This window comes from Mustela nivalis, assembly GCF_964662115.1.
Source record: "Mustela nivalis genome assembly, chromosome: 10".
NCBI lineage: Eukaryota > Metazoa > Chordata > Mammalia > Carnivora > Mustelidae > Mustela > Mustela nivalis.
The window spans coordinates 102,271,092-102,287,983 of NC_139029.1; positions in this window are offsets into that span (position 1 = coordinate 102,271,092).

The following is a 16,892-nucleotide window of genomic DNA, read 5'->3' on the forward strand; positions in this document are numbered from 1 at the left end:
ACAGTGAAGGGGAGGAAGAGATTTTCCTCCACCCTGTTAGGGTTCCTGGCTGGGTCTGAAAATTCAACTGACATTACCAGGAGAAAAGCATACACCTTTATTTAATGTAAGTCTTATGTGACACAGTAGCCCTCATAAGGAAATAAAGACTAGAAGAAATTATTAAACCTGAGTGGTTTTTGATGAAGAGTTGAAGTCATGGGAAGATGTGATAAGGCAAAGAACATGGGCTGAGGTAGTAAACCCAGGAAACTCAGCGAAGCCTGCTCGCTCAGATTCTTGATATCCCTCCATCCTGGATATCCAGATGCTCCTTTTTTTACTCCAGGTATGGAGAAGGCACCTGTCCTCTGAGGGTCTTCTAACCGACTTCAGAGAAGAAGGGCTGGGAAAAGGTCAGAGAGACCTGCCTGCTTCTTCTATTTTCTCACACTGTTTCAGTTTAATATATTCAATATGCCAGGCTGCCATATTTTAGGGTATCCCATTCTGAACACCATCAATAGCAAACCCAAAGCAAAGAAATGATCAAGATATTTTCCCTTAGTAACAATACTGTAATTAAAACAGAAGATGAAACGATGAAATGGTGGGTATTTAGTAGAAAACACAAGCTACATCAGATGGAAATCATGAAGGAGGTCTGCCTGAGAAACTGACAGTTTTGCTGAGACATGAATGCCAAGGACGAGGGAGCCAGGTGAAGACTGGAGACCTGAATATTCCAGGCTGACAGAGACCTCAGTCACTGTGAAGTTTTCAGGAGAGGAGTGGTACATCTGATTGACATTTTGGACTGATGGTTCTGATGGCTCCATGGAGAAGGAAGTGGGTGACAGTAGAATCAGGGAAGCCAGATAAAAACCTGGAACAGGAACCCACTGAGAAAGCTGGGTGCCATGGACCAGGGTAGAAACAATGAAAATGAAAATTTATCAAGTGCACTGTGGAAATCAGAAATTATAGTTTTAATTTCTGAGACTGATCACAGTTAAGGAAATGTTACAATTGTATTTAATGAGAAGCTTTGTGAAATGTAATTGCTTTGTTGAAATGTCCCTTCCCAGTGAGAGGGAGGAACTTAGAAAATAAAAAGTGTGGAAAATATTTAATTAAGTTTAAATTTATACAGGTTCTTTCTTTTGCTGTTTATTGAGTAGCATGCCTGGAGAGGTAGAATGCTAAGTTCAAGGTTCTTCTTTAATCTCTTAAGAAAGTAACATCTACTCGAAGTATACGATGACCTTAAAGTTTCTGAAACAACATACTGTTCTTTTAATCTACAGGATGTGTTGTTGTAAGAAGTAGAATTTGTTTCCTGTCTTACAAAGGAACTCACAAACTTTGTTTTAAAAGAGCTTCACTCTATACAAAATCTTTAGTTTTGTTGACTAGTTGGAAAACTTCAGGCCCTTGAGTCTTCTCAACGCAGATAAGATGCAAATAAACAGTGCCTTTCACAGATTCTAATACAAAGCACAATGGGAAACTCCTTTCGTCAACAGAAGGAAAATTCTCATTTACTTGGCTAAACTTAGGTGAAGTGTTTCCAAATGCACACTCCCAAATTTCACAGTAAAAATGATTGGAAACACACTACATGAGCTTAAAATAAAACACACCCCATTCAAAGTCTGCGTACTGTGGCCTCTCTTACACTTAACAAGAGTATCTAAATGAAATCTATATTTTGCATTCAAAAATGGAGTGTGACCTTGTTGGATCTGGAGTGAAGAAAAGAAGGAGCTTAGTTTTGTTCCAGAAGCTGGGCAACATTCTAGATAAAATGGGTTCCAAGGAGGTGCTTCTGGGCTTTAGAACCTCACGTTAATCTTGGCACACTTAAATATGTAAGAGCCATTTGCTAAGAGTAGAATCTAAAAGTTTTCATCACAAGAAAAAGAAAATTATAACCATGTGTGGTGCTGGATGTTAGCTAGACTTATTGTGGCGATCATTTTGCAAAACATACAAAGATCCAATTATTATGTTGTACACCTGGAACTGTCATATGACAATTATATCTCAAGTAAATCGATATAAGCAAATATTGTCCATTCAGAGTTTGATAGATACAAATAGGAAAAACAGAGGAAGTAATTACATCAATAGCAAACCTTTGGAACCATTAATATGATCATTGAATGGCTAATTTTGAAGGCAATCTTTTCAACTTTGGTGTGTTTGAGAATGTTGAAATTAAATATTTTGAGTTACAAGCTACTACAGACTGAATTGTATCTCACCCACCCTAATTTGTATGTTGAAGCCCTAACCCCCCAGTATGACTGTATTTGGAGACAGGACCTATAAGGAAGGAATTAAGGTTAAATAAGGTCACAAGCATGAGACCCTGCTTTAATAAGATTAATGGCCTCATGAGAAGAGCCACCTCTCTTCTGCTTCCCCACAGCAAGGAGGAGGCAGCCTGCAAGCCAGGAAGAGAAAAAAACGCTCTCACCAGAATCCAACCATGCTAACACCCTGATCTCCAACTTCCAGTCCCTAGAACTATGGAAAACTAATTTCTGTTGTTTAAGTCACCACTCTATGGCATTTTGTTGTAGCAGCAGAGCTGGTTTAGACACATGCAATCACAGAGATCCTTTAAAAAAATAAATGAGATCATGTTATTCCTTGCTCAATACCAACTGTACCCCCATTTTACTCAGAATTTTTTAAAAAAAACATTGTTCTACAATGACCAACAGGACCACTATGCTGGCCTTCTTGGAATTCTTTCAACATGTCAGACATGCTCTTGCCTCAATGCACTCCCGCAACCTCACCACCCCCCAGTGCACCCTTCCACTAGGTAACTGTGGGGCTCATTCTCTCACCTCCTCTTGGCATTTGGCTCAAATGTGCCTTCTCAAAGAGTTCTACTTTACCATCCTTTCTAAAAATGCAACATGCTCTTATCTCCTGGACCTCTTCACTCTGCTCTATCTTTTCTTTGTCCATAGCATTTATCACTTTCTTATAGACATAATAATTATTCTATATTATTTTTTGCCTGTCTTGACCTTTGAATGTAAGTTCCAGGAAGACAGAAATCTTTGTTTAGTTCAGTAATTTATCCCGGGTGCCTACAATAGTAGCTAGCTTATAGTAGTATCTCAATAAATACTTTGCTTGAGTGCTTTCCTTTCAAAATTCTTTCAGATCTATTAACTAAACTCAATCACTTAATCTTCATAATAATTTTAAAATGGCAATTCAATTTTTGCAATAATCCTATGAAGCAGATATCATCATATTCCCATATACTAATGAGTCAGGTTACTCTGGGTACCCTCACGTTTCTCCACATCAAATGTGAGTCAAAACTTCAAACTGGATATTTTTACTGCATATCTCACCTCCTTTCCTCTGCCATGGTGGTCATTCTAAGACATTTTCACAGTGGAACAAAATGTCAAAATACTCAGATTAAGAAATAGTGATCTCGGGGCGCCTGGGTGGCTCAGTGGGTTAAAGCCTCTGCCTTTGACTCAGGTCATGATCTCAGGGTCCTGGGTTTGAGCCCCACATCGGGCTCTTGGCTCGGCGGGGAGCCTGCTTCCTCCTCTCTCTCTTTCTCTCTCTCTCTCTGCCTACTTGTGATCTCTGTCTGTCGAATGAATAAGTAAAATCTTTAAAAAAAAAAAAAGGAAGAAGAAGAAATAGTGATCTCTATCACAACTGCATCAGAATGATTAAAATGAAAAAGACTGACCCTATTAAGTGTTGGCAAAAAAAAGCCAGACATGCGGACATTCTCATACGCTGCCAATGAGAATGTAAACTGGTTCGACCACTTTAGTAAGCTGGCTGTTTCTACTAAAGTTAGCAAATGTCTATACTAGGATCCAACAATTCTACTCCCAGGTAGATACCCAACAGATATGAGTATGTATGTCTTCCAGAAGATCTATTCAAGAATTATTCATAATAGCCCCAAACTGGAAACAACCCAAATGTTTATTAAGATTAGAATAGCTACGTAGATCTTGGTACACTCTTAGAATACTACACAACAATGTAAGAATAAAATTCATCTGTACACAGCAAAATGGATGAATGTCATAGCCATAATTTCAAGCAAAAGAAGCCAGACACAAAATGACATACTATCAGATTCTACTGATATGATTTTCAAGAATAGGTCAAACTAATATATCACGATTAAAGTTAGAATTATGATTGCCTTTGAGAGAATATTGACTGAAGGGAGCACAGAGGATATTCTGAGGCCCTGGCAATGTTCTAGATCCTAATACGGGTCATGCTTTAAAGGGTTATCAACATCTATAAAAACAATCTAGCTATATACTTTAGATGATACACCTTACCATATAAGTTACATATCAATAAACAAGTTTTTTTAAATGAACACTTTCTATCAATGAGAAAATGATGGATTATTCAATAGTTACAAAACAAATGACCAGCCATCTGAAATAAATAAATGTTGATCCTTGATCCCTGCCGTATTCCTTACCTGAATTTAAATTTCTGGTGATCAGATATTTAATAATACAAATGTTCAACTAGTATTAGAGTAAAAGATGGTAAACTTGTTTTATAATATTGGAGAAAGAAGGCCTTTCTTATAAAAACACAAACAGTAATGTGGAAGATTCTTAAATTGACTACAAAAGACTTTGAATGACAAAACATAACAAAACAATTACCATAGACAAAGTTTAAAAGCAAATGACAGTCTTGGAACAAATACAGTATTTGTTGACAAAATCAAATTTCCTTCTTATACCGAAAGTTCTTATAAATTAATAAGCAAGCAAAACAAAACAAAATAGTCCGGTGGAAAGACAGTCTAAGTTATAGGAGAAAAAGCCAGTCTTTAAACATACAAAAAAAAAGTTTAATTTTTAAATAACAATAAAATTCCATTTTTCATGCAACAGATTGTGAAGAATCAAAAAGTTTGAGTTGCGTTGTTGAGACAAGACTATAAATTGGTATACTTCTTTGGTGAGTAATATGCCAGGATCAAAATTTTAAAATTTTCAGTTTAGCTCTACTAGGAATTTCCAAAGACTTATGTACTAGCTAGTATTTTGCAGATTGTATGTGGTAGAAAATGTCTAGAATAGAGGCCAGTTAAATGAACAATGATATAAACATTCAACAGAATACTGTGCAGAATAAGGTAGAGCTTCATAGGCTGATGTGGGAAGATCCTTAAGACAGATTTTTTTTTTTTATGTACTGATGTGTTTGCTCCTGTTTGAATTTTAAAAAGGGGTATGGTGGATATTTGCATGCACATGTATGTGCCTGTGTCCTCTGGAAGATCTGCGAGAAATTAATGGCTATGGTTGTCTCTGGGCAGTGGGACTAGGAGACTGAAAGGGAAAATGTTTTTCCACTAAATAACCTTTTGCACCATGAAGTATTTATACCAAGGATGGTTGACCCTCAAACAACACAGGGTTGAACTGTGCAGATCCACTTACATGCAGATTTTTTTTTTATAAAGACAATATACTGCAATAAATGTATTTTCTCTGATTTTCTTTAAGCTTTTAATTCCAGTTAACACAGTGTAATATTAGTTCCAGGTGTGCAATATAGTGATTCAACACTTCCGTACAATACCCTGTGCTCAGCACAGCAAGTGCCCTCCTTAATCTCCATCACCCATTTCACCCATCGTCTACCCGCCCCCTCTGGTAACCATCAGTTTGTTCTCTACAGTTAAAAGTTTGTTTCTCGGTATGCTTCTCTTCCCTGCCCCCCGCCACCCCATTATCATTTGTCCTGTTTCTTAAATTCCACATGAGTGAAATCATATGATATTTGTCTTTCTCTGATTTGTTTCATTTAGCATAATACATTCTAGCTCCATCCAAGTCATTGCAAATGGCAAGATTTCATTCCTTTTTATGGCTGAGTAATATTCCATTTTGTGTGTGTGTGTGTGTGTGTGTGTGTGTGTGTGTGTAATAGTATATATATATACTGTGTGTATGTGTGTGGGTATAATGGTATATATATATGTATACCATTATACTATATATATATATATATATATATATACACACACACACACACACCATTATAACATATATATATGTACCATTATTTAATGGTGTGTGTGTATATATATATACACACACCATTATACTCACCTCACATCTTCTTTATCCACTCATCAGTCAACGGACACATGGTATATGTGTCTATTTGGCTACTGTAGATGATGTTGTTATAAACATCAGGGTGCATGTATCCCTTCAAATTAGTATTTTTGTATTCTTTGGTGATTTTCTTCACATTTTTCTCCAGCTTACTTTATTGTAAGAATACAATACATCATGCATACAATATACAGAATGTGTTAAACAATGGTTTTGGGGCAAGGCTTCCAGTCAAGAGTAGGCTATTAGTAGTTAAGGTTTGGGGGAGTCAAAGGTTACACACAGATTTTCGACTACACAGGGGTTTGGGTTGTTCAAGGATGGACTATACATGTATTACTTGAAAAAAAAAAAGACAAAAATAAAAATACTATGTTCAAAGAAAAGTAGGAAGAGGAGAAAAAAGGGGAGGGGAAGGAAGAGAAGGAGGAAGAAAAGTAATCAAGACCTGCCCTTCTGCATGGCCCACATGGCCTCCATGTCTCAAACAGACAAATCCAGTTTACTAGTCAGGAATCTCATTTGAGCACCAGTTTGGTATTTTCAGCTCAGGTTAGTTTTTTAAAACCAAACTATTTAGATACTTGGCCTAAGATACTTGAGATGAGATACTTGAGATATTTGGCCTAGAGAATTTCCTGGTTCTTGGAGCTAGTCTATGCTGACCAGAAATTAAACCTTAATGTTTACTGTCTTTAGAGGAGATGATGGGTGAATCAACATTTTGTGAAAACACACACATGTGTGTATATATACCCTTTATATGTATATAAAACACTAACATGTTACTTATCCAAAGCTAAAGATGGATTAGAAGTCACTTGGACAATTCAACAATTCTCTATAGGAGCCAGTATTGTGCTTCTAATGATTTTAGATAAAAAAAATAGTTTTGCTGGGGCGCCTGGGTGGCTCAGTGGGTTAAGCCGCTGCCTTCAGCTCGGGTCATGATCTCAGGGTCCTGGGATCGAGTCCCGCATCGGGCTCTCTGATCAGCAGGGAGCCTGCTTCCCTCTCTCTCTCTCTGCCTGCCTCTCCGTCTACTTGTGATTTCTCTCTGTCAAATAAATAAATAAAATCTTAAAAAATAATAGTTTTGCTTTCTGTTGAATTGTATTTTAAATAAAAGCAGACTTTAAAAAATAAAAAGAAACTACTAGAACAAAACCTATTGGCAGAAATTTCATCAACAGTTTTTGGAGAGACTTGGGGTTCAACTAATTTCTAGACTTGGGGTCTTTGTTCTACAGGAAGTGTTCTAGCCCATGTTTATCTTTCCAGGAGGTTAATATATACCAAAAGGAAGTTACTTTAAAGGGAATTTAAACACAGTTTTAGAGAATATTGATAAAGCAATAATCAAGGTAAACAGGTGGTAAAACCTGAGACATTCTCAGAATTCAGTTTTGGGATGCCTGGGTGGCTCAGTGGGTTAAGCCTCTGCCTTCGGCTCAGGTCATGATCTCAGGGTCCTGAGATTGAACCCCGCATTGGGGGGGGGGTCTCTGCTCAGCAGGGAGCCTGCTTCCCCTTCTCTGCCTGCCTCTGTGCCTACTTGTGATCTCTCTCGCTGTCAAATAGATAAATAAAATCTTTTAAAAAAAAATTCCGTTTTGAACGTATTAGTGTCAAATTGGTTGATTTTAGTAGGTCAGTCAGATAGAAAGACAAATACTATATGATCTCACTTATATATGGTATCCAAGAAAACCCAGCTCATAGAAACAAAAAACATTGGTGTTTGCCAGAATTCGGAGTGGGAGAGGAGGAAATGAGTGAACATGGTCAAAGGCTCAAACTTCCAGTTATAACTAAGTTCTGGGGGTCTAACATAGAGCATGGTGACGATAGTTAACAATGCTGTACTGTGAATTTGAAAGTCGCTAAGAGAGTAGGTCACGCGCATGCATGCACAAGGAGTGGGGGAGAAGCAGAGGGAGAAGCCAACTCCCAAGGAGCAGAGAGCCTGGTGTGGGGCTCCATCCCAGAATCAAGACCTGAGCCAAAGGCAAACGCTTAACCAACAGATCTGCCCAGGTATGTGAAAACATAATCTACTGGCCTTGTTATCTAGTTCTGTAGGTTTGCTACAATTAAGAGAGAGAATAAAGCCCAAGACAATAGATTCTAGGTATTCTTAAAAAAAAAAAAAAAAAAATCCAACCAACTGCTTGGGATATTGCAAGCCTAAGAGATTTTATTCATTCCATTCACAACCACTACAGCAATGATGCATTAGATTGAGAACAGTTCTCAGTAGTGACCATGAGACACCAAAAAACCATAGTTATCAGAGAGAAAGATTCATAAGCTCATAACATTTTAAATGTGGAGGAGCTAAAAATCACCTACTGCCTAGTAATGCAGGGAAATGAATTTCAGCCATTTTCAACAATATAAATTGAAATACAACTTTTGCATCAATCCTTAAGTGACTGAACAATTAAATATAAGAAAACAATAATTTTCCATTCCCTTCTACTAACTAAGGCTCTATAATACAGGGGAATTTTACCATGATGGGATTTCTTAGGCTTGGGGAACACAAGTTTAACTAGCCCTCTTTTTCTCCATCCTACAACTCATATATAGGGACAAGTATTCTATTTTTGAAGTCATCTTTGCTGAGGATCATATATTTTGATACAAAGTACTAGGAAGACCTGGGATAGAATATGGAAGAAACTTGGGAATAGTTTTTCATTTGGATCCTAGTATTGACCACTAATGAGCCAGGGAGAGGGAAGGCTACTTTTTAGAAGATTAAGAAGATCAAAATAAATGAGAGGATAATAGTCATCTATCATGAATAAGAATCTTTCAGTTATTAAAAAAAAACTACCCAAAATAATTGATGTACAGAATTGATGTTTAGAAACATCAGAGTTATACTTTTGACTACCAAAATTATTATCCTTCACAGCAGCAGAGGTAGAGCATTGTGAATGCACTGTAGTTGAACAAAGCACAGGCTTATTCAAGGGACCAAAATTTCTAATTCTTGAAGAATGTGATGCTAGGACCTTTGGGGAACTTCATGCTCCCTGCCTTCAGCTAGATGAGCGGCCTGCTATCACTCCTTCCCTCATCGCAGAGCAGAAACAAATATCACAGAGGCGTTAAGACCTGTGGAGGCAGATTCTCCCACTTTTTTTTAAGTATTCAATCATCCCTTCCAGGCTGGACCGCATGCTCTGGATTTCTTTTCCTGGATCTCGGCAAAATGCTTATGTAACAGCTTGGCCTTTTCACAAAAATTAGGTTCTGTGCTGGGACAAGTTGCTAGTTGTATCAAGAGTCCTAAACCATGAAATCCCAAAATATATTATTGTAAAGGTCTTGAGTGTTCAGATTATAAGTGAGAACATCTATACAGAATCCCATCTGGGCTGAAATGTAGGCTATCTAGTACAGCTGGGGCACAGGGTCTATGGAGACAAGGGGATAGACAGAATTCTGGAAAGAATGTTGGAAGACCTTGATATCAAGGAGACTGAGCTATATTCCATAAGCATGGAAAGCCCTCGCGGATTAGAAAACAGGGTAATGGATTATGTAATCCAAGTGGTGCTTTCAGGCCATGGAAAGTAGAAGTTAAAGGAGAAGTTCATTTTTAAACATTTGCATACGCCACAAAGAATGTCAAGAAAGCATTACAAGAAGTTATTAATAGTAGTTCAGTAATTATCTCCAAGTGATAGACTTATCAGTGCTTTTTATTCATTTGTGTTGTCTGGTTTTACGGAAAATGCATAGGGGTTGCTTTGCATTAAAGAAGGTCTAAATGATGTGTTTGTTTTATAATGAAAAATACAAATGAAAACAAGAAATAATAAGATGAACCCCACACGTGTGTCACCCAGATTAAACAACCTCTCGATTCTTTTTTCTTTCTTTTTCATTCCTCCACCAGTATCTTGCCCTGGGCGGTTCCTGTGTCTTTCTGACCTGACCCATTAGTTCCTGATAGCTTCCTTGCTTTCCAGCAGAGCAAGATGTCCCAGACTCCTCTTAATTTCCTGCCACATGCCTGGAATCAGCCTATCTTTCAAGGTGATTGGTTTCCTTTCAGCGGGTACAAAAAAAAAAAAAAAAAAAAAAGTATATGTGGTTTTAAGAAATAAAGGTATAAACAAAAAGCCAATTTTATACAGAAGTGATTTCTGGACGATTATGGGTGCTACCATCCTGTAATTGTAGAGAAAATGTTAGAAGTAGCATTAAATAAGTGAAAAATATGTAAACATTCTGAAATGAATCTGCTTCTAAAACAAAGCAGACTTGCCAGCATTGAAAACTCTCCCCAGTAGGTAATCCTTCTTCAATTTAAGAAATATTCTGCTTCTTTGTGATCCTTGCAGTAAAGATTTCAAGCCAGCTCTCACTGGATAGAATTTAGCATCTGTGACACTAGATCCCTCATTTTCTAAATCTGAGGAAACTGCTGAGTACTACCTAATACCTTCTCCTTTCTGTGTCGGGGGAATCTTCATCTCATAGTCTAGCCTGAGCAGATAACGTGCCATTGCTCTGTTCACAACACAGGAGGAAAGTTTTCATCTTTAAAGCAGTGATTCTTAACTTTTTCCTCCCCACTGCAAGTGAAGGATCCTGAGCTGGCGTGGGGATGGTGGGGGTGTTTAAATAACATCTAAGCTCTCTTCCTCCCTGGCTGCTTGAAGCTCAGCTGCCATCATGAAGCACAGTAACTATCTGGATGAGGAAGTTCATGACCAACTGACTACTTCAGCAGAAACAGATTGATGTTCTTTACCCTGGAGAGGCAATAGTACTTAAGACAGAAATTCAGGAAAAACTCGCCAAAAATGGACAAGACCACACCGGATGTCTTCTTTGCATTCAGAGGCAGAACCCATTTTGGCGGTGGCAAGATGACTGGCTTTGGCATGATTTAGGATACCTTGGATTATGCAAAGAAAAACTAACCCAAACATAGACTTGCAAGACACAGCCTACATGAGAAGAAAAAGGTCAAGGAAACAGCAAAAGGAATGCAAGAACAGAATGAAGAAAGTCAGCGGGACTGTAAAAGCCAGTGTTGTTGCTGGCAAAAATCAAATAAATAAACAAACAAACAAACAAATAAAGTGAGCTGGTGATCGGACAATGGAAGGACTAACGATTCTGCAGTGACTATCTGTGGTGATGGTGCAGATTTTTTATGAGAACATTAATAAACTAAGAACTTAAAAAATAATATAAGGGCGCCTGGGTGGCGCAGTGGGTTAAGCCTCTGCCTTCGGCTCAGGTCATGATCTCAGGGTCCTGGGATCGAGTCCCGCATCGGGCTCTCTGCTCAGCAGGGAGCCTGTTTACTCCTCTCTCTCTGCCTGCCTCTCTGCCTACTTGTGATCTCTCTCTGTCAAATAAATAAAATCTTAAAAAAAATAATATAAATAATAGCTAAAGCATAAGGGATGTTCATGACATATATCAACACTATTCTCAGTCCTTACGTGCATTAGCACTTTTAATCTTGACAACGCTATGAAGTAGGCACTAATTATCCTATTTTTATTAGACAGACACTAAGGAATAAAAGGGAAGAAATAAGGAGCCCAAGCCCACTCAGCCATAACTTCTATGGAGCCAGAATTTGAATCCAGGCACTGGGACAACAAATCACTCAGGGTGTTTCCCCGTCTCCCTGAGCAAATGGAAAAATCCCAAATCTCAAAACTCCTGCTGGAGAGAAACTACTCTATGGAAGAAGGAAATACCAGAACCATTCACTGTGAAAGCAAGAAAACAGGGGCTCCTGTGTGGCTCAATCGGTTAAGCGTCTGACTCTTGATTTTGGCTCAGGTCATGAGCTCACGGTCAGGAGATTGCCCCGAGGTGATGGGCCCTGCACTTAGTAGGGAGTCTGCTTGAGATTTTTCTCCCTCTGCCCCTCCCTCCCAATAACATCTTCTAAAAACATTAAAAATAAAATAAAATAAAATAAAACAAGAGAACAAAGTGCCCATGGTCACCATAATATAGTTCTGGCTAATCCAACAGGAACATGTTTGGTTGACAAATCTATCATTCTTACTCAGGAAAGAGCTAAAAAATGTGCTTATGGTTCGCTGTTGTTATAGGGCACTTTTCACATTGTATGATGTAAGCTGCAGGTGGCCATCCGTATATAAGGACAGTATCTTCATTTCTCTCTCAGTCCTGGCACAGAGGAGGTAAACAGTATATAAAGCAAATACTTTAGAAACACATGACATTTGATAACGAGCTCTGGATCTCACACATGGCATCATGACACTTACGTTCAGGTGACTGTGTCTTGCCCAAATGCACATGCTTTTGAGAGTGAAAGAGGATGCAAGTGCATCACACCAGGACAATGAGCCCTTCCTATCGGAGCAGTGTTGCTGCTTTAAAGCATAACCAACCGCATCAGCTGATGCGGAGTCTCAAGGAAGGTAATTTACAAAGGTGGTAGAGCACCGTAATTTAGAAGAAGAAAGGCCAATTGCTAGGACAGATTTGTTAGATCTGCAGCTCCTTCCTCTTTAACTGTTTTTATGGGCCATTGGTGAAAAGTTTTCCTGCCATTTTTACAGTCCTACATTTATGCTCCTGTTCCGTTCTAAACTACCTGAGTGCCTGCAGATGTTTGCCTGTCCCCTTAGTCTCCGTCCTTAGAATCCATTTTAAAATAAGCTACAAATACTTTGCAGTGTTTTCAAGGTCAAACTCTAGGAACACTTTTTTTTAAAAAATTAATTAATTATTTATTTATTTTATTTGACAGAAAGAGAGAGAGAGAGAGAGAGATCACAAGTAGGCAGAGAGGCAGACAGAGAGAAGAGGAAGCAGGGTCCCCGCTGAGCAGAGAGCCCAACGCGGGGCTCGATCCCAGGACCCTGAGATCATGACCTGAGCCGAAGGCAGAGGCTTCAACCCACTGAGCCACCCAGGTGCCCATCTAGGAACAGTTTTATTCATAATTCTAATTTTAAAGATTAAACTTTGGGTTCATTTACATAACTTTAGGGGTGGCAAAACTTTATAGGCAATTCAGAGAAGTATCTGTTCTTTCTAGTAAAAGGAAAAGAAAAACCCAACGGTGTAATTTTTCAATCTTGTCTATGTGGCCAAGAAAAAAAACACAATCAGTATTTCTGGTTTCTATGAATTCCTTCCATATTCTGGCATTTGAGGACTAGGGATAGTGGGGGAAATTTGGTTGTTTACATCCTTATAAATGATTAAGCGTTCCTGTTTTGCCAACTCAGCCTTTTAGGTCTCCTAGGAGCTAGAGCAAGGATATAATATCATCTGTGGTGTTATTTGCAAACATAAAAGGAAATGACTGTGTGGCTCATAGATACCACTTACGTTCCATTGTAGAAACAAGGAAGCAGGAAACATAAGCATAGTAGTTATAGATTTAAATGGTTTGCCTGTTGTTCCATAAAACACTTGTTTCATTTACTCCTCTAAGTCTGTGCAATTCAGCTCAGCTACTGTGAAGTAGAAAATATTATCAATTAGAGCCGCAGTGTGCTGATCCTGAATCACAGGGCTTCGGTACCCTGGTGTGTTATGATACCCGAAGCTATACCCTGCTTCCCGCCCCAGCACACACATCGCAGCAGGCCTGGTTGTGTTCAGGGGCTAGATGTGTACAAAAAATTAATAGAGATTAAAACCAAAATGGCACAAAATTAAGAAACAAAAGTTTTTGGTTTTGTTTTTAGAAGCCAGAGACCTGGAACATCATAATAATAGAAATGAGTGATATCTGTCCCATAGCTCGGGCCCCTTTTAGTTCGCAGAGGTTAGATCTCTAAATTGGCAAAATTGGGAGGGATGGGCAGGTCAGTTAGGCCCTCCCATCAAATTCAAGAGGTCTAACATTGAGCTTATTTTCTCCCTTCTCTGCCATCCTACTCCAGCTGCTCGGTCAATGGCAAGACCAGTGGCAAAGGCCAGAAACTGAAGTCATTTTAACTGAAGGTCAAGCCCCTTCCATCTGCACAGCAATCAGTGGGCAAGTGCTGTGGACCATTTGTTTTGACATATTTCTTGTATCCTCTGCTCATTCCTCATTTCCATCGCCCTGCTCTGGTCCACGGATCCATTGGCAGACCATTAGAACCGCTCTCCAGCCGATTCCTCCAGCAGCCCATCATCCTCTGCTTCTAGTCTGTCCTGCTCATTCTCTGAGAGACAGGCTCATCTTCCTGAAACGCCACTTTCCCGATCTTCCACAGGGAGGTTCAGCAGGTCCATGGACTCCAAAGCCTTTTGTAATCTAGGTTTTCTCCATCCTCCTCAATCTTCTCCTACTGGTTCCACATATTTATTCTCTGATCTGGTCAATGTCTTCTCTGCCCAAGCCCACAAACAAACTGCAACCCCTCCCAGATGTTCACTGGCCTCCTCACCTGGCATATCCTCCTTTCCCCACTTCTGTCCTCTATAATTCAGCAGCAAGTTCAAGCCCAACATCAAACCTTGCTTTCTCTGAATTGTGTTGTTTGACCAACATTTGGCTTTTTATTTTTTTTAATCAACAGTGGAGCATTGTGCTATCGCTATGGGTGATCCATTCAACCTTGAACAGGGATGGCAGAGGGAGGGTCATAGTGCTTGTGGGCAGGCGTCCATGCCAGATGTTCTCTTTTAAGAATGTGATCTTGGTATGGAACCTTTGCCAACGGATGAATGGATAAAGTAGTAGTATATATGCAATGGAATATTACTTAGCTATAAAAAAGAATGAGCTCTTATCATTTGTAATGACCTGGATGGAACTAGAAGGTACTGTGCCAAAGGCCACATGATCTCACTTATATGTGGGATCTTAAACAAGACAAACAGACTCTTCCATACAGAGAACTGGGGGGGGGGGTGCCAGAAAGGAGGTAGGTGGGACAGTGACTGAAATAGGGGATTACAAAACACTAACTTCCAGTTACAAAGTAAGTCATGGGGATAAAATTGTACCACAGAGAATATAGTCAATAACATTGTAATAACATTGTATGGGGACAGATAGGGGCTACAATTATTGTGGTGAGCATAGCCTAATGTATAGAATTGGACCAATGCTGTACTGTGAAATTAACAAAACACTGTATGTTCATTACACTTCAGTTAAAAAAAAAAAGAATATGATCTTGGGTGACCTCTCAGCCTCAGTTTATTAATCTGTAAAATGGGGAGAATATCAGGACCTGCTTCAGGGGAGTGTTGAGAGATTCAAAGACACAATCCAAATGAAGTGGTCAGTGCTATGCCTTATATGGCAAGTGCCCCCCAAAAGTTAGCTATTATTTACTCATGAGACATTTGCTGAGCCCAGGCTCAAGGACCCTGCCTCTAGCAGTTTGCTACCCAGTGGAAGAGAAAGACTTGGATATGTGCAAGTGTGCCCATGAACGACAGGAGGGGGAAGTCAGAAAGGACAGTGAAGCATAGAGTCACCACAAACCAGAATAACTAATGAATCCAGGAGAAAGGTCAGGCTCATGAAGGAAAGACCATGTGGTTGGTTTGGGAAATGCTAAGAATGAAGAGCCAGCCTGATATCCCTCAAGGGAGCCATGCTTGTCACAAATATTTGGTTTGTCCCTTCAGACCTGCTGTTCATCCTCCCCCACTCTGCCCTAGGCTCTGGGTTCTCAGGGTAGTCATCTGAGAGACTACATCTATAGCCTCCCATGCCCTCTGGCTTCTGTTTGAGTTTGGCCAAGGGGCAGCCAGACAGAAGGAGGGTTGAGTCAGACAGAAGGAGGGACAATTGGCAATACATTTGCATGACTCAAAATCAATAAGTACAAATAAAAATAAAAGGAACACATTGAGAGTCCCTCTCCCATCTCTGCCCCCACTCACCCTGTTTGCCTCCTGCTTTCTTTAGTACTTTTTATTGGTTGCTTTTACGTTCTTCCCAAGTTTCTTTACATAAACACAAGCTAATATAACTACATATTCTTACTCCCACTCTGATTTCCCCTCTTCGTTTTTCCCTTCCTTCTCCTAATGTCCTCCCTGCTATTCTTTATGTTTCACAAATACGTGAAACCATATGATAACTATTTTCTCTGCTTGACTTATTTCACTCAGCATAATCTCCTCCCGTTCTATCCAAGTTGATGCAAAAGCTGGGTATTCATCCTTTCAGATGATCAGGTCAAAAAATGGGCAGAAGATATGAACAGACATTTCCTCAGAGAAGACATACAAATGGCTAACAGAAACATGAAAAAGTGTTCATCACCATCAGTCATCACAGAACTTCCAACCAAACCACACAGAGATACCACCTTATACCAGTTAGAAGGGCAAAAATCGACTAGGCAAGAAACAACAAATGTTGGCGAGGGAGGATACGGGGAGAGGGGAATCCTCTTACACTGTTGATGGGAATACAAGCTGGGGCAGACATTCTGGAAAACAGTGCAGAGGTTTCTTAAAAAATTAAAAACAGAGCTTACCCTATGACCCAGCAATTGATGACTGGGTATTTACCCCAAAGATACATATATAGTGAAAAGGAGGGCCATATGCACCCCAGTGTTCTAGGGATCTTACATTACCAATGACCCTGGTTTCCCTCTTGTACCTTAAACTCTCTCAAAACTGGATCATATCCAAATACAACCACTGCCTTGACCCTTAACTCTATTCTCTCTCTGGCTACTGTGCCCTCCTTCTCCTTCAGAGTCACAGTTCTTGGGGGAGTTGCCTATAGTCAAAGTTTCAGTCTCCCTCATG